General features: G+C 28.8%; 1 protein-coding gene across 6 annotated transcripts in view; it reads left to right on the top strand.

Moving 5' to 3' along the window:
• LOC121119790 (uncharacterized) overlaps positions 1 to 26248 on the top strand; it is a 245522-nt gene that overhangs the window by 147275 nt on the left and 71999 nt on the right. For 5 of the 6 annotated variants that reach the window (XM_071889418.1, XM_071889417.1, XM_071889415.1 and 2 more), the window contains exon 2: positions 8950 to 9020. The exons of the other annotated variant lie outside the window; for it this stretch is intronic. The gene's annotated coding sequence lies outside the window, so the exon portion shown is untranslated. The remainder of the gene's footprint in view (positions 1 to 8949; positions 9021 to 26248) is intronic. 6 annotated transcript variants of the gene reach the window in all.

The following is a 26248-nucleotide window of genomic DNA, read 5'->3' as shown; positions in this document are numbered from 1 at the left end:
TATCCAAAAAGTAGTGTGACAGCTTGTAGCTTGTTGTTTTAAAAAATGGCCCATGTTTTGAAATAATAATCACATCACACTACATACTTCATACTTTATTTTATATTAAATAGTACTATATATCAATGAGTTTGGAAGATGGCGCCACTCTATATCACTTTGTTTATAAATTAATTTAAGTAAACGAGGCTCATGCTCCATTTTAATGACCCATATTTATACTTTAATTAGGTCCTATTTATGAATTATATCAGAGTATTAATGTGTTTTAAGGATAATTAAATTTTTACTAAACTAATTCAAAAGGTAAACTGACATAAGTACAATAATATTAGTGAAAATTATGGTTGGTAGACGGCAATTTCAAATTTGGGATTTTTCAGGGCCAATAATTATAGGGACAAGACGGTACTGGATGGCACGTGACCGATTTTAAGTCCCATATTTAGAACAGATACAAACGTAAAATTCTCAATTACATATTAAAGTTGTCCTTTTTCAATTTTAAAACCAATTTTAAAATTCGGCGATGAGTAAACAGGGCTAGTTTAGGGTGAACGGGCCTGATGGAAAATATAAGTGATACATTGTACTTTTTTTTTAATTTAAAAAAATTTACTTTTTTAAGAAGCTAAAATCAGGGCTCTTTTTTTCAAATAACCTTTAAAAAAACAAACAAAAATGTATTTGAGGTCCCCTATTCCGTATTCATGTACAAACTACACTACACAGATCAGTATTAAGTACAAATATTTGATACCATTTTAATATGAAAACTATTCATAACAACATGGAGACTTTAGGCAAAATGACTGCAATTATAACTGTATATTTTTCCAAGTACAAGTCAAGTTCGAGTCTTTATGGCAATGAGTCCAGACTCGAGTAATTTTGGTCTGTTAGTAGATGGAGTAATAAATAAAATATTCATTCCTTGGTTGTTTATAATTGTTTCGTTGGCCATCAATTTTTGTGCTTACACATTGCTCATAGCACATAATTAACATTGTAGCATAAGTCGATATATCTCAAGTAAATATTCGATATTAGTACAACTTTTCATAATATGAATCAGACATAAGAAAGGCTAATACTCACAGTGTCAGAAAGCCCTATGATCACGGTCATTATTTTATGACAAGAGATTTTTTTTTTGTATAAATGCAAGGAGAAGGCGCATTAGTGAAAATGAAATAACGGTTATAAAGAACCTTTTTCCTTTAAAATAACTTTAGTGCCGGGAAAATATTGTAATTATAATTAAATACTTATATAATTACTTTATTTTACTTTTTTAAATCAATTTCCACCAAAGATAAGTGAGAATTTTTCTTTTAAACGTTAAAACCCTCACAACCTACTAAATAATGAAAAAAGTGCACACAAAGCAACCGTTTTTACTTTTCTAATCGGTATTTTTAGTTTTTTCTTCACACACGTCACCTCATTAATTGTGACATTTTATATGCAAAATTTACAGGGACATATTTATTTTCTAATAAATTTCTCTTCGTAGTAAGACCCCAATAAATCTTGGAACAACGAGAGCCTAAGATCTTGCGAGGGAAAAATGAAAACAGATATATTATGGTCATGTAATTCTAGATATCTGAAATAATGATGCATAATTCATATTTCCACTTGAGATTAATATGAAAAGAGTGATAGGTTGTGAAAAAGGAGAAAAAGTCCTTTCAGTGAATTCTTTCCATAGGGGAAATAAAGAAATAGAAGCTAAGCCTCATGCTTGACTATGACAGATGTACCTATACTAAATTTTCAGCCAATTCCAAAACAATTTTTATAGACGATTCCGATTTCTTTTTATTTATTGTGGAATTTCATAAAGAAATAACAAAATTGTTAAATTTTTTTAGTATTTAACTTTTAATTAATTATAGATAGAGGGAAAAATATATTCATTTATCAATCATAATTTGTTGTTGATAGATTTAAATTTAAAAAAAGTTAATTACTCTCCGTGCTCAGGAGTCTATGGTTTAGTCTTAGTTTATGGTTGGCTCAAATTAGGATGTTTGACACCCCTCCTTTGTTAAATATGTATAGTCAGCCTCCTCACCCTCGACTCCGATGTAATTTTATCTGCTTCAACGGTAAAACAAAACAAAACAAAAAAAATTGCGAGACTAACAAAAGGCTATTTCTATTATTTTATTGCTTCAGCCCACATGAGATCAAAAGGTCCATGAACTGTCTCTAGTTCCTAACTGAGTTAAATATGTACTCGAATTCAGTTCTGTTTTAAAAACAATATCATTCAACAATCATACGAAAAAGAAATATTCTGAGAAAAAGTTACTTAATGGTTTCAGAGTCATCCGCTCAATCCAACTCCTACCGTTACAGACTTTTTGAACAATTCATGATATAATTCAAATGTATTGGGTACTAAAAATGTGGTTATTTCTAAATGGTTACTTTCAAGTAAATTTCCTGAATAAACTTGTAAATTTGTTTAATCTTTACATTTAACCCCCTAAAAAATCTCAATTTAAAAGTAAAAAAAAGAAGGGGCCCCTTCTTTTTATTTTTTTAATGATTCTGATCGATGTCGTCTTGTCTAGCCACTTTATTGATTTGTAACCGTAATTTTGTCTCCAAGAATGAGCTCAAGTAACTCATATTATCCATATAAATAATTATAATTAGGTAAAGGTCGAATGGGCATTATTGAGCCGATTCTGATACTTCAAAAAAGCTGATTCTTTCCAATTTCGATGCATCAATACATCCCTCGTGATTATTCAATACGACGAAAATTCCATGGTTATAGCAAAATACGACAAGGTTGCGTTGTCGTTAGCAAATTGTTCCGAAATATATTTTTAATGGATGTCTCATTAAAACACTTATTATAATAATAATTAGTGTAATTATCGCAATTATTACTTTCTTGTTTGTTTTTTTCTTTGCTATCTGTAGGGAATTGTTTATTTGTTTTCCTCTCATTTTTAAGGGCCTTATTTTTATCATCTTAATTGTATGTATTAAAAATATGATACCATAAATTATGGATTTTTTCTTCGAAGGAGAGGGAAATTATTTTTTTTTTTACTTGAAGTGCCTTTTTGACTCTTTCTCTTATTTTTGCTCCCCTCCAACCTATTTATTTGAAACCTTTCATTTCTTTTTTTCTGTTTATAGTTTGTTGTAATAACGATAAAATTTGATTGATTGACTTTTTTTTATGAATATTATAAGAGAATTTTACTTTTTTTTGAAAAAGAGTTATTTGCGATGTAGAAAATTCCTTTTAAATATATTAAACAAATCTATGAGGGGGTTGAATGTCATTACGATGTTTATTATCAATTTAAAAAAAGAAATTCATTTGATAGTTTAAAGATGATATTTTTCAAATACATATTGTATTTTATATTTTAAAATTTATTTTGATTTGTTTATAAAGAATATGGTAACATATGAGTTTATAATCAGCTGTGACGGGGGGGAGGAAGAAAATATACAAGGTCATTGGCGAGAATTACTTGTCGATCCCCAATTCTACTCTGAGTTCAACAAGGACTTACAATCATAACTCCCCTATCAAATCATCAGGGTTACGGTCTTTCTTTTATGAGCACACACGAATGTTTAATCAGGGTTTGAATATAACTGAATCTATTTAGTAAAGGCTACTCAGGAATTAAATAATAATGACAACAGCCAAGGAAAAGAAAATTATTTTCACAGGATATATAGTACATCACTATATACAATCTTGTGAACGCCCCTTATATCTTGTACATATCTATTAAACGTTTTTTACCCATTAAGTCTGAAAGTATTATACAAAATTCCAAATTTGAACACCTCCTTCTATTAAAATGATAATTTTTCTAATAAGTAGTTAATTAATAATTTCTTAAATTTGTACATATATTCCCGGATTTTGTCTTACAAATTTAGTATAACCATAAAAAAGGTATACCTAAAAAGTACAAAAATATAGAAGAGGCTTTTAATTGTTGTCCAAACAAACAAAAAAAAACAACATCTTGATAAAACATAAAATAAAATTCCTAAAAAAATTAACGAAAAAATGTTTATACATATTATTATGTCAAAAATGTCAAGCGCGAATTTCTTAAATTGCTTTTATGAGTATAGCTACAAATATTTTTTTCAAAGTGCTTTATGAAATTATGAGTATCTTTTTGCAAAAAAAAAATAATGTTTAAATAAGTTAAATATTCATGGATATAAATTTATTATTTAATATCTTGATTGTTTAAAAAGCTATCTAGAAAAATTTACAGTTCAGTTTTTATATTTTTGATGAGTAAAATGACGTATTGACGAACGTAATTGTGTCAGTGAAGACTATACAAAATGTGTGTAAAACGAAGGTGTTTTTTGTTGTTGTTGTTTTTTAATACGGAAGATGGGGCAAAACATTTGAAGTATTGGTATTGACCACCATAGTCGTCTAAAAAGTTGTAGGTCATTTTATTAAACGTCAAATTGCCAACGTTTTAGCATGCTGGTTATTGCAGACGGTCCTTACATTGGCCCTGACCAGTAGAATACATGACGTCACTCATTTGGGGGCCCATTCAATATAAAAGCTGCATCAAAACAAAGATTCTTTATTATACAATCACATGATTAATAAAGTAACGCATAATCTTACTCAAAAAATGATGTAAAATGCGATAAAATCTATTAAAAAAATTTGCTCCAGCACCCTGTAAGAATCCAAAAATTTGTGTTTTTTGAATTACTTTGGATATAGTCAACTTTTCATCTGAAAAATAGCAGTTTCCTTTATTTGGAATTGACTCTATATGGGTAAGTCTAACAAAAAATGTACTTTTTTAAAAGTATAAAAATAAATACTTAAATGTCACTGTAATTTCTACTCCGGAATCTCTCTCAAAGACAACTTCCCTGGAAATGAAAAACTCTAGGTACCTACACAAGTACAATAACAAGTCCAATCCTGCTACAAATTAAAAACAGTACACAATTAACTTAACTACAAGAATAAGAGAGGGAATCAAAGTACTATAATTCATATTAATGACTGATTAAGAACTTTACATATTTTTTCCTTACTTAAATACTTACTTGACCACGCTATTCCTTGATAAGAGATCTGTCGGATTTCCATTATTTACATATGTTTTACATTGCGTCGACCAAGTACATTTTGTAATATTATGTACTTTTTCTAATTTTATATCCCCTTTTTGTATGCATGTAATATTTTTTTGCTTTTTATTTGCAAATGAATGCTGTACCTATTATGTATATGTATTATAATGGTTGCAAACAATTTGTGGATCTGCAAACACTCATTCGTCATGATTAAACTATTAATTAATAGCATGGAGAAATATATATCTATATACATACCATTTCTATTTCTTTTGATACATAGATATGTTGTATAGACTGTTTGAAAAGAAAGGAAATAATCATTGCTGTGATATTGATATGACAGAGCGCAATGACTTCAAATATTAGGCATTGTTGAGATATGAAATTTTATTTATATTCTTACATTATTTTAAATTGATCCAAATATAGAGAAAATACTATTCTATATATAAAATTTTCTTCTAACTGAATTTTGCAGCAGTCTAATATATACATTTATATGTAAGCAGATACAAAGTCAAGAGTGTCCACATGATTTGATTTCAATTTCACATATTAATATTTTTTAGAAAAAAAAATTAATATATTCAATTTGCTTGTAACAAACAAAAGCTCCTTTCTTTGGGGGAGGGGAGGAGGGTGCTCCAGTCCATCCACTACGGACGCCTCTGAAATTACATAGTGCAAAAGTGCATGGCAGTATAAATTTATTTTGGATATATCCTTATGTGCTTGTTAAATCCACAAAATTTTACTTCCTGGGATTTTATTGACTTTTATGAAGTGTTTTGGATAAGCTCAGGGGTCTTTTCGAATCATATTAGGTTGTGATTATACCATACCTTAGATTAAATTTGTCTAATCATAGCTATTTTGTAAAAAAAAGATATAGTTATCTTTACAATTTGAAGATTGTTTGGAAGGAGAGTAGTTTAGCTGTCATTACGTTTTATAAGACTACCTATAAGCAGCTATGAAAGAAAGAAATTACTTTTACGATTATTCTACTCTGAGTCCAACGAGGATTTACACTTATTAACAGTTATGCTAATTGGTAGTATTTTGGGCATGTTCATATAGAGAAACCTAAAGTCAACTTGGTAACCCTTGGAGGAGAGCAGCTTAGCTGTCATGATACTTTATAAGAGCAGCCAAAAGTAGCTGTGACGAGGAGAATAAATAAATAAATAATGACGTAGGCAACCATTACTCTGATGTTGATCCTCAATTCTATGTACTCTGAGTCCAACAAGGATTTACAATTATAACTCCGCAACAAATCCTCAGGGTTACTCACTCTCCGTCTTTTATGAGGACATACAAATTCATTATTAATCCAACTTTCAATGATAGCATGTATCTAGTAGAAAATAAGTTTAATTTTTCAGGGATTAAGTAATAATGATAGCAGCTTAGGTAAAGAAAATTTACTCTTCAGGTGGGCAACTCAAAAAAAAAAAAAAAAAAATGGGTGAGCTACAAAATGAACCCGATTAACATGACTGCTTATAACTAGCCAATGTATCATCTTTGTAAATCTCTGTCTTTTATGATAAGTTATTACTTTGTACTTGGATGTTTGCTCCTCAAGAACAAAAAAAATAATAACATATCCTGAAAAAAAATACTCTTTAGATTTCGAAGTACAAAAAACTGTAAACATTTTAGGTCATTTTTTTTTCAACTCTGGTCATTATGCCGAGCAATGACAGCTTGGTTTAACTTTAAAAAGATAAACTATATAGAACTAATGTAGCCTATCTTCTATAGATTGATAAAATTTGCAACCTCTTAATTTTTTTTTAATTTTTAATTTTACGTTGGAAGTATTTTTTTTATTTATATGTAAAACCCAACTCTGGATATTCTATATTTTTTTTAAAAGATGGATTTTGGTTCTTCATTTATATTGAAAGTTCCCTTAAATGAATAAAACCTCCTTACTTTGAAGATATTTTTAAAATGTCTTAACAATTTTAATATTTATTTAAATCAAAATTTCATTTTATTTCCAATCCATTGTTCTTGAAGTTTTTTTAATCTTATAATTGTACTTTTAAATCCAATTTGTGTGTGTGTAATTTTTTTTTCAATGTATTATTTTCAGAGCTTTTATTAAAAAAAGTATGTTATAGGAGTTGTTAGATTGGTAATGTTGATCTTATCCGATTAAATAAATAAATGAGTCTTCTTGACAATTCTCCGCGACCCGCTAGTTTATAAACATTAATCATAGTCACTTTATCCGAGACCAATACAATACCACAACTTTGATGTTTCAAGAACAAGATCATTAAAAGCTAAGACTTTGACTGGACTCGATATAAATTATTGATGAGACGATTAAAAAAAAATTACTCATATGTATTAAAAAAATACAGTTCTACTCGAGTCCAAATAATAAACTAATCCTCGTGTTCTCATGTTTGTATCATCCTACAGAATCTTATTAGAAAAAAAGATTAAAAGTCTATTGTTTGGATATATAAACACATATATCAACATAGATTGTGCTTTCTTTACTAATGTTATTCGTGGTGAATGGAATATAAAATTTATTCTTTTAACATTTCCCCTATTGTTACATAAGATTAAAAAATAAAATATTTGAATACGATTAAGGAAATAAATAAATCAAGGATGGTTCGATTCTTTGTTGTACTACTAAATTTTAACACGGCTATTTTTTGTTTATTGAAATCCTTTATTTGCTTCATTCATATAAACTCCGAATAATAAAAGACAAATGACTAAATTAAATTGTCAAGCTGTTTGATATATATGTTTATTTAAATACACGAGTATTGATAATAATTAGTTGAGAAAAAGGTGAGTTAAAGAAAACTAGATATTAAGGCAATGTTATCTTCAACATTTACAGGTAATTGCCAAAAAAGTATTAATATTTTGTTTACTGGATCTGGATATGAAAAAGGAGCACTTACATTTGTCTCAAAGACTGTCCCTATTCCAACATGTCCCAAAGAATTCTCAAGAATGAGCGATTTGCTCAAGATCTTGATTCTGCTCTCAAAATTTAGTATAAGCTTGATTAATGCTTACGGCCCAAATCAGAGGTGCTTCCCATTATTTCAAACAACTCCGACTCTACTATGGATTTTAGTCGTGGGAATTGTGAAATGAATTTTTTTTAAAGAGAACTGACCCAATGCTGATCTATACTGATCCCCATATTAAAGAGTCACAAAATAATAAAAAATAGGACTCAATTAATTGGCAATATTTATAGAACTTAGTCTGACAAACTTAAAAATATTAAGTAATAATTATAAAATATTCATTTGCAGTATTTTTTTTAAATATATCGACAGTACTTATAATTTACAACTCTGGTATACAGATTGCCAACTGAGTTTTTATAATTACTTTACTCACACCCAGGGACGTTGCTATTTTCGTCATTTGGGGAAGGGGGATCTTATCTGCAAAAATTATCAAAATCGTCATATAATTACTTATATAAATAGGTTTATTTTATATATATACTAGCAGAAGTTACCCTGTTGAACGGCGGCTGAATAAGGGGGAGTATAAACATAGAATGAAGGTATAAGAAAATAGACAGAGAGCAAGATGTAGAAAGATACAGAGGGAGAAGAGAAGAGGGGAGATACAGAGAGAAGGAGATATATATATGTAGAAAGATTTATCAGTATTTTGTACAGCTTTATTAATATGTCGTTTTCCGGATATTTTTTTTACTTTTTGAACAAAACAACTATTGTAATCAATTTAATTATGTTGTTGTTTTTTTATGTTACTTAAGTAGCTCATTCTAAAAATACCTTTTTTCCTTTCTTACAGGGATTATTCAATGATACCACTTTGAATAATTACGTAGAATTGTATTGAGTTGGATTCCAGGCTTAATTAAGGTAATCATCTAAAGTTGTATTTAAAAAAAAAAAAAAAAAGCAAAAAATGCGTTTTATGTGCTTATCAATCAACACATATTATTTGAATTATAAGCAAATGTATGACGTCCTAGGGAACCAGTGATAAAAGTTAAAAAAAAAAATAAACAAACAGAAACGACCTGAAGAAAAATGATTCATTTTAGAAAAATAAAGAATCATTTGCCACAACGTCAACAGATGAAATTCTTTCAAAAAGGCCACCAGAAGGTCTTTTAATAAGGTTTAGTTAAAAAATAAAATAAAATAAAACTTAATTTTTTTTATAAAGTCATTTGAGAAATATAGTATTTAAATAAATGGTCAAAACAGGGAATTTAATCTTCAGGGTAGAGCCGCAAAACGTGGACTCAAAAGATGCATTTAGAAATACATCAATTTTGTTATATTTTCAATAATTAGAAAAAAAATAATGTTAACAAAATATGATAACAAAAAAATCACTCAATATGGGTACATTTATTATCAATCCCAACCTTTCAATGTCGCCTGAACGTCATGCAGGAGTTGATGAAAAACTCCTGTGGTAATTTGTTCCATGCAACAACTATGTAGGACTTCAGTAAGTCCACATTTGAGTGTGAGGTACTGTTGGTGTCCTTCTCCAAAGTGCCCCATATAAAAAAGTCCAGTGGGGTATAATCTGGTGAGGAAGGGGGACATATTTTTTTTGGACTAGAATCGAGTCATGTTATCTACGCAGAACTTTTGGCACTTGGCGGACGTGTGAAAAGGGGCACTGTCCTGAGTCCACACGTAGTTACCATCCGTGTAGTTGGTCTTCAGTCATGGCAAGATGGTGTATCTAAGCACCTTATAGTAGGCCTCCTGACAGATTTTCTGTCTAACCTTGAAAAAGAACGTAGGTATCGTCATTCCATCAGAGGCTACAATGCCGAAGACCATTGTTTGGGCCAGATAATTTGGTCTGGTAAACCCTTAGACATTTTTTTTGTTTTGCTGGTTTCGGAATTGAGCATGCTAATGAACTCAAGGACTCCATATTCAAGGAATGGGTGTAAAGGGACATAGCAAAAATCTAGCAATACATGGCAACTGATAGCTCAAGTTTTGAGTTTAAATTTAATTATATATATACTCCAAACTTTTATATTTAAATTTAATTAATAGTTATATTCATTAATTAGTTATACGGACTTATTTTAAAATTTTAAAAACGGAAGTTTTTTTCTGGGCTCCCGTAATATTATAATATATAATAGTATTAGAAAAGGGTTACCCGAAATTACTCGAGCCAGTATTAGGGTATTCTTTATGCCATTGTAATGTAGCTTCTGTATGTTATCTGAAATGTATTATTATGAATTTAAAAAAAATGTATTATAAACTTTAATTAGCGTACCAACATATACGAACGAAAATTTTGGACGACAATATTATCCATAAATTTTTTGGTTTTGGTAATACGAAAAAAATCTTGGTGGGATTGCGTTTCTCTTTACAAGGGGGAAAAATGTTATTGGCTACTTTTTTTGCAAAATTATGGCACAACTTTTTTGCAATTTTCTTTACGAATTTCTATATGGCAATTTATTTCAGAAAATAAAAGATAGATTTCTCATCCGGACACATTTTTTCGTTCGTATATGTTGGTATCCTTTGCTCCTTAGCCTAAAAATTTACTAATTGATCATAGGATAACTTTTGAGATTTTTTGGAGGTGTGACAAAGACAAAATTACTCTCTTGAACTGAATGACCGTAGGTTGGCGTCCCGGTCGTTCGTAGAGAAGGAAATATACTTTGTGTATATGGACTTCAAAGAAGATTCTTAGGACAGATGTAGCAAATGTAATTAAGTTTATTTATACTTAATCAGTGCAACTCCATCTGTCCAATTGAAGGGGGGAAAAAATAAATGTTTTGACGCTTAACAATAAATGCATATGAATTGCATTTAACGAAGTTTTTGGAATATTTTTAGTCGAAAACCTATCGAAAAATATCGAAATACCAGTATCAATTTTGATACCATAACAGATACCAAAATATGAATATTGTAAAAACACTTGTACTTACACGGAGTAATAGTTAAATTGTTCCTAATGCGTTCTCCCACCCTTTCGCGGTATGTATGTAGGTTTTAGACATTGCAATTGCATGTAGTAACTTACTAACATACATATAAGTATATATGAAATCAAGACCTGAAAAAGATTTTGGACATTGATTTATTTAACATTTACATAGGTATACATTACATACATATATCATAATAGTGATCATAAATAATATTTATTTATTTTTCACTTTTCTTGTGAAGGGCTGTATGCAAAACAAGCAATCATGTACGTTCTAAGGAAGTTTCATGAAGAAGAAAAAGCATGACTTCTTCTAATTCGTCATATAATTTCCATGTACCAACAAAAATATATTATATAATATACACGTGTAGAATATTGAACAATGTGTTTTTTTTCCCATGCTATGAAATTGGTTTCTTATGGTGGTTAAATAAGGGGGAATGGCTTTCAAATAATCTTTAGAAAATAAAAACTTGAATACAAAGAAAGTCGTACGGTTAACCCTTCGTTACTTCCCTCCAAATCTTAATGCAAGTACTTTCCTCATATTATAATGATATTTTAGCCATGTAAAACTTTATTTGCCTTTAGTAGTTCTTACATATCATCAGGGTTTTTTAGAGAGCTGTAGCTATACTTATGGTAGTACAAAATTAATATCCTTGTTAACATCAATTGTTTATATATGTTTTTGATGCGCTGAAATGAATTACTGTTATAAACAGAAGAACCTGCTACATTTAAAATAGCATTAGACCAGGGAAAATATTATAATTATATTAAAATTAATATATTTATTTTATTATGCATTTTTAAATCAGAAGGCAAGAATGGTTTCTTCAAATTGATAAATGAACACACCTATGATCTATTAAATAATGAAGAAAAAAGAGCACATGCAACAACCGTTTTCGCTTTTCTAATATCTAAACTTAATTATTTAATCACAAAAATATCAGCCTTAGTGATAAGGATAAGTTCTTTTTGGATTCAAAGATAAATTTAAAATCGGTATCAGAGTAATTCCATGCTAGGTATGCAGTGGAATTTTTGTTTATTTTCTTCCTCGCATAGGTGGTTGTAGCTAATCTGATGACACATCATGACAATTAAGGCAGAACAATTCTTCTATATATACAGGTTACAATATCATTTTTATGTTTTGTTTTGTTTTGTTTTCAGTACCAAAAATATGTAGGGTTTAGAGCTCGACCTATCATAACTTTTCCGCAGTATCTGTAATCGAAGTTCGTAAAAAGTTTAAAAATTTGTATTGTGTCACGCACCTCTTATGGACCACGTTCCATTTTAATTTTACTGAAATAATTAGTCTAGTCCAGATATCGACAACAGGCGGCTCTTTCATCCTGATTCTATGCTCTGTGATAGGATAAGTGAACAATACCTTTTCAGTTCAGTGAATTAATGTTTTTATTAAATTCAGGTCCAGGCTCCAATGGACGTCTCAAAAACGCCAAAAGGATGACCGTAAACATAATTTTTTTCTTTGGTATAGTTACTCGTATAATTAGAATTGAAGTGCTAGGGTTTAATTCATGTGAAAGGGAAATTTTACTTGGGGTTTCTCAATTGACTTTATAAATTTGATCTTTGCTTATGGGTAATGAATGCTTATTTGACAATTTGTATTCAATTGGCTTACTTTTAAGTTCATTTCAAAAACTGCAGTTTAACTTTAGAGGGAGTTTCACATAACGATGAGCGTACGCCAAATTCGAAGCCGAGACTCTAGATATTTTTATAAAAAAGGAGTAAAAGATCCGTAATTTATTTTTGCTCATTGTTGTGTCAACCCCCTTTTATCCTCTGTTAGTCAACTAGGATACTACTATACACTTCCAAATTCATTAAAATACATCTTTTTCCTTTGAATCTATATTTTATTGCCAATATTCAGTATTGACCTTACAACATTCAATCTAATTATGTGCAATTCTTCATTTATTTCTATGGCACCTTGTTTAGGATCTATGTATTTAGCAACTTTGAGGTTTAGTGAATTTAATTGACTGTTTGTTTAAAAGTCGTTCGTTTCTTTTCCCTTTGGCTATATGAATTCCTCTTCTTTTTTTTTCTTTTTTTTTAATGTGAGAAGATGTAATATTGCAGCTTATAATAAATGCAACCTTATCAAAACTGATGGTTACCAATTTTATTCCAAAAAATTCTCATAAACTAATGAATATTAAATATTTTTTTATTTTTGGGGTTTCTTATTTAACCAGCTTCACTCACATTAAAAAATGTGTTCACGAATGAAGGTTTGAAGGTGAGAATTCAGAAAAAATGTCTCAACTAGTGTTGAATGGGTCTTAATTCTGAGGTTTTAATCAGTCTTTTTTTATCTGTCCGAATTTTTTACCCCTACGGACAGATTAATTTTTTTTTTTTTACAAAGACAAATTTAAAAACAAGTATTATTTTCAAATCATGACAAAAAAAAAAAAAATTGATACCATTTTTACTTCTTTTCTTGAAAAATATTACGAAATCTTAATACAAATTTTATATTAAGATTTCAGTCACGTGGTCGTATACCTAATATGATTGCTTGATATAAGACTTTGGGGGATCATGACTGAGAATATCAGGGATATCAGGTGGATCCAAATTTTCTCTTTCTACACACTCCAGAAGTTCTTCATTCGTTATGTCAAAAGTTAATGGAGGTTTAGTTGGAAAACTTTTTCGAAATGTAAACAAGTCTACTAACTCTAAATAACTATTTGCATCTAGGTTCAAGTGATCCTTGGGTCGTATGTATTGCTTTATTGATCCTGCTTCTTTTCTTTTTCTATCTTTCATGATGATGTTGACGACATTCCTTCTGGTATCTTTATCCAAATCAAATAAAGGAATTAAAATTATATTTTCTGGGAGGGCTGGTTTTGTACTTGCATGCTAACCATCCTAATTGAAAGCAAAATAGGGGTAGTTGCGAGCTTCAGATCTCTTAATAATGCATTGCCATATTTTGCAACCGAACGAACTGAAAGTCCATATCTGACTAGAATTTGGCTTGATTCTTGGGGCTCAGCACTATTTTGAACTTTTTGACAAGTTCACTTACTCTATTACTTAAAAACTCACCTAATCCAAATTCATTTGATAAAAAAAGCTCATTTTGTAGATTAGATTTTTGTTTTTCTTTCTCCAAATTTGCCATTTTTTCATTTTCTTGATCGTTTTTCTTTTCTTTTTAGTATCTTGCTACAAATTTGTCATACTTTTCCTTATAGGATTGACTGGCTTTTCTTATTAATGTAGGAAGTAATCCTGAGCTTTTTTTGGAAAGTTCTGATCCATGGAGAAAATAAATTCATCCTGTGGTATTTTTCTGAATGCCTCACAATTACAGTTTTTAACCTTAAAATAACTAATTTTCTGATTTTTATAGCAACAACATAAAGCAATGTCAAAAAAGTTGCCACAATTTCTCCAAAAACTCACTAACATATTTATCACTCGATCGACTTTAAAAATTTATCTTCTTCGCGCAGTCTTTAGTATCTTTTGCAAATTTGTCAAATTTGTTACTTCAAGTATTTAGTACCATTAGAAGGAATGCTTGGCATTTCCCAAATACTCTTAATATTAGAGGCAATTATTTCAATGATTTGAAGATGTTATTTTCTTGATAATCTTGCTCCATTTGGATGTTGATTTTTAAGATATAGGTGGTATCTTATAAAAATCTGTTTACTTGGCAAAATATTAAATGGTATATCACATGGGCTTCCAAACAAAAAATGCTCCCGGATACTACTTGTTCCTGAAACCATGACAACAATAAATAATATGCATTCTATTATTGTTATTTTTTTTTTTTCGAAGGAATCTACAAGTTTCATCAAACAAAAAATATATTTTTCACTACGCAGTAAGTAAATAATGTTATAGTTATGTGTAAGTTTGATTTTAGAAGCTGGTCTAGATCAGCATATCACTTTATAGGCAGGGACTTAAGTGGATATTTGAGTACTTTATCCTATATAGAAAATATATTTTTTAGTTGGAAGGCACAAAATCTTTGCAATTCCTATTTGCTCTTAAATATTTAACAAATAGAATTGTTTTTTTTATCATACTTCCTTGCAAATTATGCTATATATTGTATGTATATTGTACAAAAAAAAAATAAAAGCATTTCCACTCCTTTTTCTTTTTGTCAAGAATAAGAATTTGCTCAGAACGCAGGCAGTATTACTATATTGGCTATGGTACATGGATTATATAAATGAATGAACCAAATTAACATGTTTTTAACTAAACATTTGGTTTTTTATAAAATAAGTTTTTATTTTCGTACAAACTGATAAAAATATTTTTTTTTCATCGATCATTTTCGGAGGAATTATATTACTGGCAGGAATCTTTGACCGGAAGCAGTCCTTCAAATTCTGGCCGGGGAAAAAATATTGCAAAGTATTCTTCCTTATACCTAAATTCATGTTGTGATAAGTTCGGATTTTGGTTTGGTTGAAGTTGGTTTCATAGCACACACTTTACTGTAGGGGGGCAAAAGTGTCAAAGAATTCGGAGTTCAAAATAACTCCGAAGACTCATTTTAAAGAGTCTTGGAATGGAGTAGAAGGGTTTCTTTCATTGATGGTGTCAAAATTGGCCTCTTCACCCTCACAAGGCTCTTCCCTCCACTTCTTGTATAGTTTTCTGGACAATCTGTTATGAAACCCCGAGATCTCTTGCATGGTCCCTCATGGACATGAGAAGATTGTCTTGGGCTATTTTCTTTATCTCCTCCGGATCCAGTTTAGCCTATTTGAGAGAATAATCCTACATCTCCAACGGTTCGAACTTGCTTACGGCGTAGACGTGGGTCCTGGAGACGCCCAACTGCTTGGAGTGCTTGAATAGAAATTCGTCGATCATTTTCAAGTGTCTTTTTTTCAACTTGAACGTAAGCTCCGTTTTGCATTATTTTGTAACTAATTGCTTATGCTTTAATATATCAAAATATGAATTACTTTTATTCACTCCAGATTAACTAATTAATTAATTACTAAGTGATCAGATTTCAATGCACTGCTCAGTATTAGATAGTAATTAAAACAACAGGACTTTTTTAAAGAAATAAAGTATTATTAATTAAGTAATCTTTGTTTAATTATTTGCAGTCTTACTCGATAATATTAGAGCTATCTGGCGTTATGTTTTATTTATTTGCTCATTGCCTTTTGTACTAAAGTATATCAAATTACCTGTGTGTTGACTATCCTCTCTCCCATTATATTTTGATTATTCATCATCGAATAAATGAGGAAGTTTATAGGAATAACAATGAAGCTATCAATAAAAGCATGTAATTGTATGTTTCAAGCATTCGTATATTTTTGAAGAGGATGTGTCAAGTGAAGAAGAATGTGAGGGAGGGAATAATAATGAGAGGGGGACTCACTTATTCACTTGTTGACTACGGAACATGAGTGGTTGTTTGGATGTCAAAAGAAAAAGAAAAAAGGAAAGGAAAATTGCTATTTAATATACTTCTTCTTATTCTATTCTTACTGTTTGTTTGTCTTTCATTCTTATAGTTATTATTATCTGTATTGTGCTGCTCCCTTATTTTTTTATCTACACAACTTCAATATTGGTTTTTGCTATTTTTATTTTATTTTTTTTACCTTTTCTTACTGATAAACCACAGGAATGAATATTTACACTGATGTATATACACTTGTTCTATTGTGTGTACACCTCAGCTGCTTTCATTTTTAATTGAATTACCAATGTTCTTGAGGGTGTTGTTTTTACGATTTTGTGGGTAAAAATGAATGGTGATATGCATTGCAGGGATAATTGTTTTACCTAGATATGGATCTTACATAAAAACTAACATAAAAATAACCTTTATAGCCAAAAAATTATGAGTGTATGATCTACAGAGTGCAACATTTCATGTACTTTTAATAAACGTTCCCAGCCTAATAAATTTAGCCCTCTCTTAGTACACATCTTTTTGTACGCAGTTAGTTAACTGGGGAGACACGTTACACCATTTATTAATTTGTCATATTTTCACAACTATTTCAGACATTTTGCACTTGTAAATAAATATCAATTAAAATGATAAAAAAAAGTTTTTTAATCAATTTTAATAACAAGATTCAAGTTGTGATTATTACAGTTAAATCCTTTTAAGCTTATTTTTGATGAAAATCTCTATAATAATTATTCTTTTTAACGAATTTTCGTAACAAAATGTATCAATTAATTTTAATATAGAATAACAGTTGATATTACAGTAGTAGCAAGGCGTATATCTTCAATTGAAAAAAAAAAAAAATAAATAAAAAAAAACAGGAAGTTCACCTAACCTTTATAAAAAATTGCAAAATTTACGTCTGAATTGTCAATAAAATACATTTAAAAAAAGAAAGATAAAAGTGTAATACTTATTTTAAAGAATATTAAAGAGTATGCTAAAAAGTTTTGCCGATAAATTTTATTTCAAACAGATTATAGGCAATTAGATAAAGGTCGTGGTTCAGAATATCTCAGTTCACTAACAAAAGGTTAAAAAAATCAAAAATAAGTTTTAAAATACTCAGTCTTTTATCATAAAGTTGCATGTCTTTCCCTTTCTAAGTCACTATAATTTTTGTCATTGTCATAAAAATAAGGAATTATTTGGGCTTTTAAAGAAATGATTTTTTTAATTTGTCTATATTTACGAGGAATTTTCTCCGATTCATAAGTAGTTTCAAAAGATTTTAATCAAGAAACATGTATCTACAAAATTTATTTTTCAAAAAGCACTTTATAGGCCACAATAACAGAAATTTCAAGTTATAAAAGTAATTTCAATATTTTTTGTTTAAAAGCAATCCAGAACTCATCATCCAAATCTAAAAGTAAAAAAATTGGAATTTTGTTCCCAAATTTTATAACATTTAATCAATTTAAAAAACTTGGTTAGTTATCTAATTTCTTCTTTAATCTTTTATATAATGATATTGTAGTTGTTTAAGAACGTTTGAAATCAATGTAGTTTTTTTTATAAATAAATAGCAGAATATCTCATTCGGATGAAGCTATGAATGAAATTTATGAATTTTAAAAATATATGAACATAAATATTGTTTTTATGAATTCTACGAAAAGTAAATAAATATTGTTTTTATGAATTCTACGAAAAGTAAATAAATATTGTTTTTATACATAATACGAAAAGTAAATAAATTTTGTTTGAAATTTACATTTACTCAAATACTGTTGATAAACCACTTTTACTGTTTTTGTCTCTGAAACAAGAAGAAAAAGTCACTAAAAGACTTACATACATAGTTTAAAAATTAAAAAAAACGGAGTTTGTTTTTATACCATAAAATTTAGCTTATGCTTATGATAGTTTAAGGTCGTCTAACCTTGAATATTATAAAGAGAGATGTAAAAAAGAGTTATTTTCGGCGTGAATAAAAACCATTTGGAGTCTTTACACAAAAAGGACGAGGGTATCTTTTTTAAAACTATTTTGACTCTACGGCAAAATATTATGTATTGCCCAAACTCTAACCTTCCAAAAAAATATATTTTAATATCTCTAGGCAAAGTTTCGGAGCTATATCCTTTTTAATTATTCTACAATAGTTTATCCCATTTAGAGAATGGTTTAATCATTCATGCATCCACCGATTTTTACTTGTTGAAACATATACTCAACGATATTGGACAAACAAGTCACGAGTCATAATTTTATACAACATTCATTATTTTATTTTCATTGTTTTTATTTCTAAAAATGTTTTATAAGAGTCTGTAGTTTTGACAACTTTTGCTCTCATGCGATAAAATAAATAAATGCCCACAATTTCTCAAATGAAGTAAAATTAAAAACGGGAAAAAGTATACAGACAGTTTTGGGGTGGTAGTGTTTATAATTATCTTAAAACTAGCAGTGTTTTGACAGATATGCCTAGCAGCCTGGGATTTTTTACTTGACTTCGCCTGGTTTAAGACATAAGATTGATATATATTTTTTCAATGAAATTATGATTACATGGAATAGTAAAAACTTCCTCTACATAACTAATAATAATTATTATTGACTTTTTTTATGAAAAACACAAAAACAATCAATGAAAATCGAATTTATCAAAGATCATATATCAGATCAGAATATTTTTCATGTAAATAAATTTTGGTTTTCGCAAAATAAAAAATGCTATATGTATAATTAGAAGCTGTCAAGTGATGAAATTTTTGCAATATAAGACAAAATAACAAAGAAGGAGCAAAATGAGCGTATATTACTGTAGTTTACAATTGATAGGTTCTCTTTTTCCCTCAATATCTTTTTGTTGTTGTGTCAAGGGAAATCGATCTTGTTTTATTAAAAAAAAAATATATTAGCAAGAAAAAACTTGCTCTCTAGAGCCGAGGAATCTGTCATTTCAGTCATTTTAATTGCCAACTATTCGTTGATACTATCATTTTATTTCGATCTATTCTAACTACATTAAAAATTTATGAGAATTATAACTGTGAGCATTTGAACTTTATAATGTGCCACAGAATACATTATATTTGAGTAATTTCTTTTTAAATAATCAAAAATGACACCATTAATATATTGATCATCCATCGAATATTCAATTATTGTATTCTCCTAATACAAGTTAAAACTTGTACATAACCTATACGTTATATGCATAGAAAATATACATACCATCAAAAATCTTTTGAATATTACAAATTTTCTTTTAGTGAACATGATACCTGCACTGTTTTTGAAATTGGAGGGAGGCAGAGAGGGGGGGGATAACTGTTATTTAAAATATAAATTTTTTTTTTTCCTATTTGATCATTATAAATTCGCAAAAAGTGAATGCTATGGTTTTCCTGCTTTCCCAAGTGCACTGCCTCTGGCATATTATATACCTATAGGCGTGGCTAACTAATTTGTTAAGCTTAACTTTACAAAAATTTATACCATTGGCTATTAAAGAGTATAAGTTCAAAAGTGTTTTTTTTGGTTGTTTTTTTTATATTTTTAAATAATAGAACTAACTGTAATATAAAAACTCGTTATCATATATTGAGTCCTTAACTCTGATTATAATAGGCATTGAAAACAATTTCAGAAACATAAATATTAAACAACAAAATGTACTCTGAACTCGTAATATTAGTATGACAACTTTATAGTCTGTATAGACAATAATTTATTCAAATTAATTGTAATGTAATATTCATTTAATGAATCTTTTAATGCATTAATAAATATGCTATGTCTTACTTGGAGCATATAAAATTATGACTAACCAGTAATTTAATGTAAAGACTTCTCAGCAATTGCAAAATAATTATATATACAATTTTCACAAGTATAATTACATTAATCCTCTTCGTATTATTATATTTATTTTTTTGGGTATGTAGTCTTTTTGCTTTTAAACTGCTTTTTCATCCATACTTTGAAATAGTAACTTTTGTGATGAAGGAATGTTAACTACAATTGTGGACAAATTATTCACCAAAAATCAAATTGTACTGTAAAAACTAGTTGAAAAGAGAGAGTAGAGCTTGTTCATACAAAATCTATATTGAAAACTTTTATAGGCTAGTAAAGTGTACACACTTTGGACTCTCCAGTCTCCTTCATACAGAAAAAAAACATACTTACATCTTTTGATAGCTTGAAGTATGTTCTTTTCAATGACGTGTAGCATGTTTAAATAAATACAGGGAACCATTGCCAATTTTGCATTGAAAAAGTCCCGTCACACATTTGTTAAACAAGCATACAAGGCCGATTTGTTTTTCAACATTTTTCGAATTTTGATAAGGGCTAGTTTGTGTAAGTGGGGATTTGGTAAGAGTATAACCTGTGCAAAATTTCATTATTTTACGATGTCCTCTTCTGATAGAACATCCAGTTCAAAGTTTGAAAAGAAACAAAAGTTATTTACTTTGCCAATTAAGATTAAAACGCAACATTAACCCTTATTCTACATAAATTAATGATGATATACATTATTCTAACCTATTAAAAAGATATATAATTTTTTTTTCTAAAGCTACCCTATCGAGTAAAAAGAGAGAATAAGAAAAGAAAAATTAGATTTTTCCATTCTGAAAAGGTAAAATAACGAAGATCATCACACTTTTCTAACTTTTTTCTCTTTTTTTGTTCCATAAGACAAATGAAAAGAAAGACTTATCACATGCTTTTTATAGGTTAGAAAAATGTCTATCAAAACAATTTTCTGCAAAATAACTAAAATTGTATTTTTTGTATCTAGCTATAGAGTTTTTGCCTTTTTTCATAATTTGATCGAGATGTGCAATCTAAAGATAACCTCGTAGGACAATGCCATTTTGCATGTGTAATTTTCATACCATTTAACAACTTATATGCACACCCCGTAATTGAAATTTAAAAAAAAGTTGAAAATCAAACAACTCTAATGCATGCGCCGAGAATAATTATCAAAATCACAAATAATATTCAATTATTTTAAATTTGAAGATTCTATTTTGAAAGATAACGATTTGACAGGGATTTGAAGTGATAGAAGGGAGTTTATATTATATATTTGTTTAAAAAATAATGCAAAAATGAACCAAATCTGTGAGATAGGTAATGAAATAAAAAATATTTATAAATTGATATGGAATGACCTTTGTATGAGTAATATTAACAATTGAAAGTTTAAAATACTCTGCAACTTCTAGCCCCAACTTCATAGTATAGTTATTGGTACATGTAATGTATTCGTGTTTCCTACCCCCTTGTTCTCTTCTCTTATTTTCTTGTATGTATATATATGTGTAAAGTACAGTCTTTTACCTCGTTTTAAGTATAAATAGTCGTGTATTTTATGTATGTATCAGGGTAGGTTATTGTATTAATACGAATATAATTGTTCCTATTGGGCAACCTTTGTTTTATTCCTCCACGTCTTTCCTCTCCTCATTTCTCTCGGTCATCCTGGATTCCTTGGTTTAAATAGTTTGTGTCTCCTCAACCTCGTCAAGACACAATAGTACATTAGATATTATATTAATTTTAGTATCGATAATTTTTTAAATCAAATTTCCCTTAAACCCCTTAATCGTATGGGCAAGTTGATACAGAATCGATGATCGATAAATAATTATAACCTTAATTTGAACAATTAAAAATAAAACTATAAATGAAAAAAAATATATAAAAAATATTTTTTTTTTCAATCAACAATAACTTATTTCAAAACTTCTAAAATGACATACGTTTGAACATTAACGTAAAAATTGCTTATAAGCACACCACTGAACATCATTTATTTAAAAAAAGAATACTATATAATGAGAACTGGATAAGTTGTGGATCATGCATAAAAACTAGCTAAAACCTCTTAGTCTAAGTGGAGACTATGCAGCAGGTTAATCAGTAATTTTATTCGTAGACAAAAGAAGTGTCTCCTTTCCCCCAAACTTCTCAAAAAGAAGAAGTTATTTTCCGATCCGTAGGAATCATGGACTTATTTGAGCGTGGGCGTTAGGGACAATTATGCCTCTTAAAAGGATTATTTCCATTTTGTTGAAGTTTTTATAGGGAGGGGATGCCATCACTAACCAGTCAGAAATAGAAACGAAACAACTAAGTAGCTACCCAGCCCCACTGCCCATTGATTAATTTAAAAGTATCTTCAAATAGATAATTACTATTTTATTCTTTCAATATTGTTAACTTATTTATTGATGAAAAATGATATGTGATAGGTACAGTTTACTAAAAAAAAAAAAAAAATATTCGTCGTAGATACTACATGTTGATTCCAAAAGATTGGAGAGGGAGAGGAGGGATAAAATGAATAGTTTCAGTTTCCTGACCAGGGTATACGTCTCAGAAATTTTGTGATACATACATTATATATATCGAAAAAGAAAGAAAGACGAGGTTTAGTGATACAGATCAAACCGACTCATTAACTTATGAAGTCGACTTTGATTTATTCAAACTTGAAAATCGACTGATCATTTGAATCATTGTCAAACCGAGTTGTTATTGTTCGAGACAACACAAGACCATAGAAAAAACGACAACTACATAAAGGAAACTACTTGAATATTGGCGGAAAATAAATTAACTTGCCCCAATTAGTATGTATATTATATGAATACCTACTAATGCCTTAATAAATACTTAATTGATACACAATATTTAACTTTTACTTTCACCACAAATAATTCTATTTTCAAATGATAAAGAAGTTTTAAGAAAGTAAGACACATATATAAATATATTTAGATTGCTTGAAGGCATTGCAATCGTACTTTCCCGGGAGAGTTTTATGTTATATCTACAAATATAATATGAATATTTTTTAGTATTAAAAAAGTCAAATACAATTTAAGGTAAGATTTAGTTCATAAAATCCCCTGACAATAAGTGACATGAAATCATGCGATAAAAGAGTCCTAAAAATAAAACTTTGTCACTCTACATATTTTCTATGGTAAGATTATGTTTAAAAATTTTAAAAGAAAATTAGTAAAAATACAAAAAAAAAAGTACTCTGAGGCTTTAAATTTGAAAGATGTTTCACAGCTCAGAAGTAGGTGTACTAACCATCCTCAAATAGTCTTAGCTAATGGAGCACTGATTATAGAAACCTATATAAAATATAAGTATTTCAAGCCCTTCTCCCTTTATTGATCATGTACCTTTAAAAGTAGCGAGCACAAATAGCTCAAAATAGTGGCGTGGTTATCTTCTTCACTTTTTTGGAGGGGAAGGGGGCAACTAAAGCCCCCCCCCCCAAAAAAAAAGTTTTGGGAGCCCTTTCAAATTTTTTACTATATATATAATAAACCAATTTATGTAAGTTAAACTATTGCTAAGACTCTAATACGGGGAAATATTGAAGACAATCGCTTGTATCAAAATGGCAGAGATTCTAATATTAGGTACATAATTGGTAAGGTTCTTACTAGAATTTTTTTTTTTTTTGGGGGCTCAGTGTTGACTTGTTCGAAATATTTTTTTTTATATTGATGTTTTTGTATATTTCTTCTTTCTGGAGAAATTATAAAATATTACTATATTTAGTCATAAAGGCCTCTAACCATGTGGGTCCACTTTCAAAACACCTCTTTATCAATCATATACAATCTTTAGGACAGGGGTATATATAACTGAGCCTTCCCTTACTTAAACCAAGATTTAAATTATTATTTTCTTGTCAGCTGTCGAAGTTTCTGCTTCCTTTTTTCCTATTATTTTGTTGAAAGCTGATTGGGCAAATTCGAATTTGCTCTTGTTAAGCTGTGAAAATTCCCAACAATGGTTGAAGAATTATTCTATAGTTAGGAAATTTGTCATAACCTTGGTTATCTAACAACTGATTTTGGACCTTGTTTTTCGTTTCTTTTCGAAGAAATGGTTGCGAGCTACAATAAATGTAACTATGTAATAAAAATCAAAAACAATATTTATGGAATATAATAATCAGAGAGGAATTTTCTGCTAATGGACGATCTATTGGAATCCGACATAAAATATCAACTCGTAGAAACTTGCTAGAAAATTGAAAACTCTCAACCTAGCTCTGCTCTCTCCCACAGACCGCCACTATAAAAATAATTTGATCTTTGTTTATGGCTTATGAATGCCAAAATGTCAAATTAGTCCTTTTTATTATTCAAATTTTTCCTTTCATTTCAAAGAAACTGCAGAAGAAATAAAAAACACAAATAAACTCGCACATTTAGTTCTGGACTTTACGACTTTGTCATTTAAAGAGTGTTTGTCTGGTTTGAATGGTTTTTCATTTATACGTATATAAATATGAAGAAATATATATATTTATTTTAATATATGTATGAAAAAATATGATTAGTTTATGATTTAAAAAGACATATATATATATTCTCATTTTTTCCGTGAATAGAAAAAAATTATTTAGTTTTTAAAAAATGTACATCGAATTGTCTTATGAACAAGACAAATAGATTAGAACTGTGAGATGTCCTTTCATTTAGCTTCTTCGGAGTGTTTTTGTCATGTGCAATTTTCATTTAATGTAAATGAAAATAGGGACTGCCTCTCTTGCTCCCTTTTTATTCTCTCTTTCCCCTAATATTTAGTAAAATTCATGTTAAACAATAAGAAATTATTTTCATTTTTTGTAAGACATTGCTTTTATATAGTAATATATATATATATATTGAAATTCCTTTGATGTCATTTCTTAGAGAATTATTTATTATTCCATATTTTTCATTCATATTCTTTTTATGTTGTTAATGGAATGAGAGGAACCTCAGTTTACATTTACTTATTAGGCCTATTCAAACAATACCTTATACAGGGTGCAGCAACATAACCTCCTTTTTCTAATAGGCAATAAAGTAAGTTGTGCAATTAAAAAAAAGTTTTACTTTTGTTTCATAATCATAGTGCACTTTTAAAGTTTTGTTTTACGCAGTTTTGAAAATCATATTAAATAGGTGACGCCCTCCATTGTCCATACACTGAATAAACCGAACTTAAGTACATTTTCCTTTTTTTGTTTCTCTTTTAAAAAGCTTTTAATTCAGAGGTTTTAGGGGGACAGTAATAAAAAAGATGCAAATATTAATTAATAACATGTCATTTTATATAGTTATGGATTACTTGTTCATTAGGCAATTATTTGAGGAGATTTTAGAAATGGAAAATCTTTCGGAGCCTATGTACAATTTTAATGATGATTCCTCAAAAAATTAGTTTGTTTTGAGTACGTAAATTTATATAATATGCGTTAAATAACATCAAACAAGTATTATTTTATTTTATTTTAGACATAATGAAAGGATTAAAACTATATTTTTTATTACTAAAATAGTCAGAAAATGAAAAAGAGAATTGAATTAAAATGTAATTTTTAATAAATGTATTAATGCATTATAAGAACTTAATAAATTAATTATTATTTCTATAATATTTAATAGAAATATCAACCAAAAAATTATTTTAGTTCCATAAGATATTGATTACATAACTGTTACCTCCGCAATAAAGTTATTTTTGCCTCTGTTTGTTTTTCATTAGGATTACGGCTAAAGATACGTATTTTTTTGATCAAATTTGGTACAAAAATTACATATGGTCATAGTAAGAGGTCATTAAATTTTGAGG

This window comes from Lepeophtheirus salmonis, chromosome 6 (assembly GCF_016086655.4).
Source record: "Lepeophtheirus salmonis chromosome 6, UVic_Lsal_1.4, whole genome shotgun sequence".
Classification (NCBI taxonomy): Eukaryota; Metazoa; Arthropoda; class Copepoda; order Siphonostomatoida; family Caligidae; genus Lepeophtheirus; species Lepeophtheirus salmonis.
The sequence above is the reverse complement of the archived record's forward strand: the minus strand, read 5'-3'. Positions and strand labels throughout refer to the sequence as shown.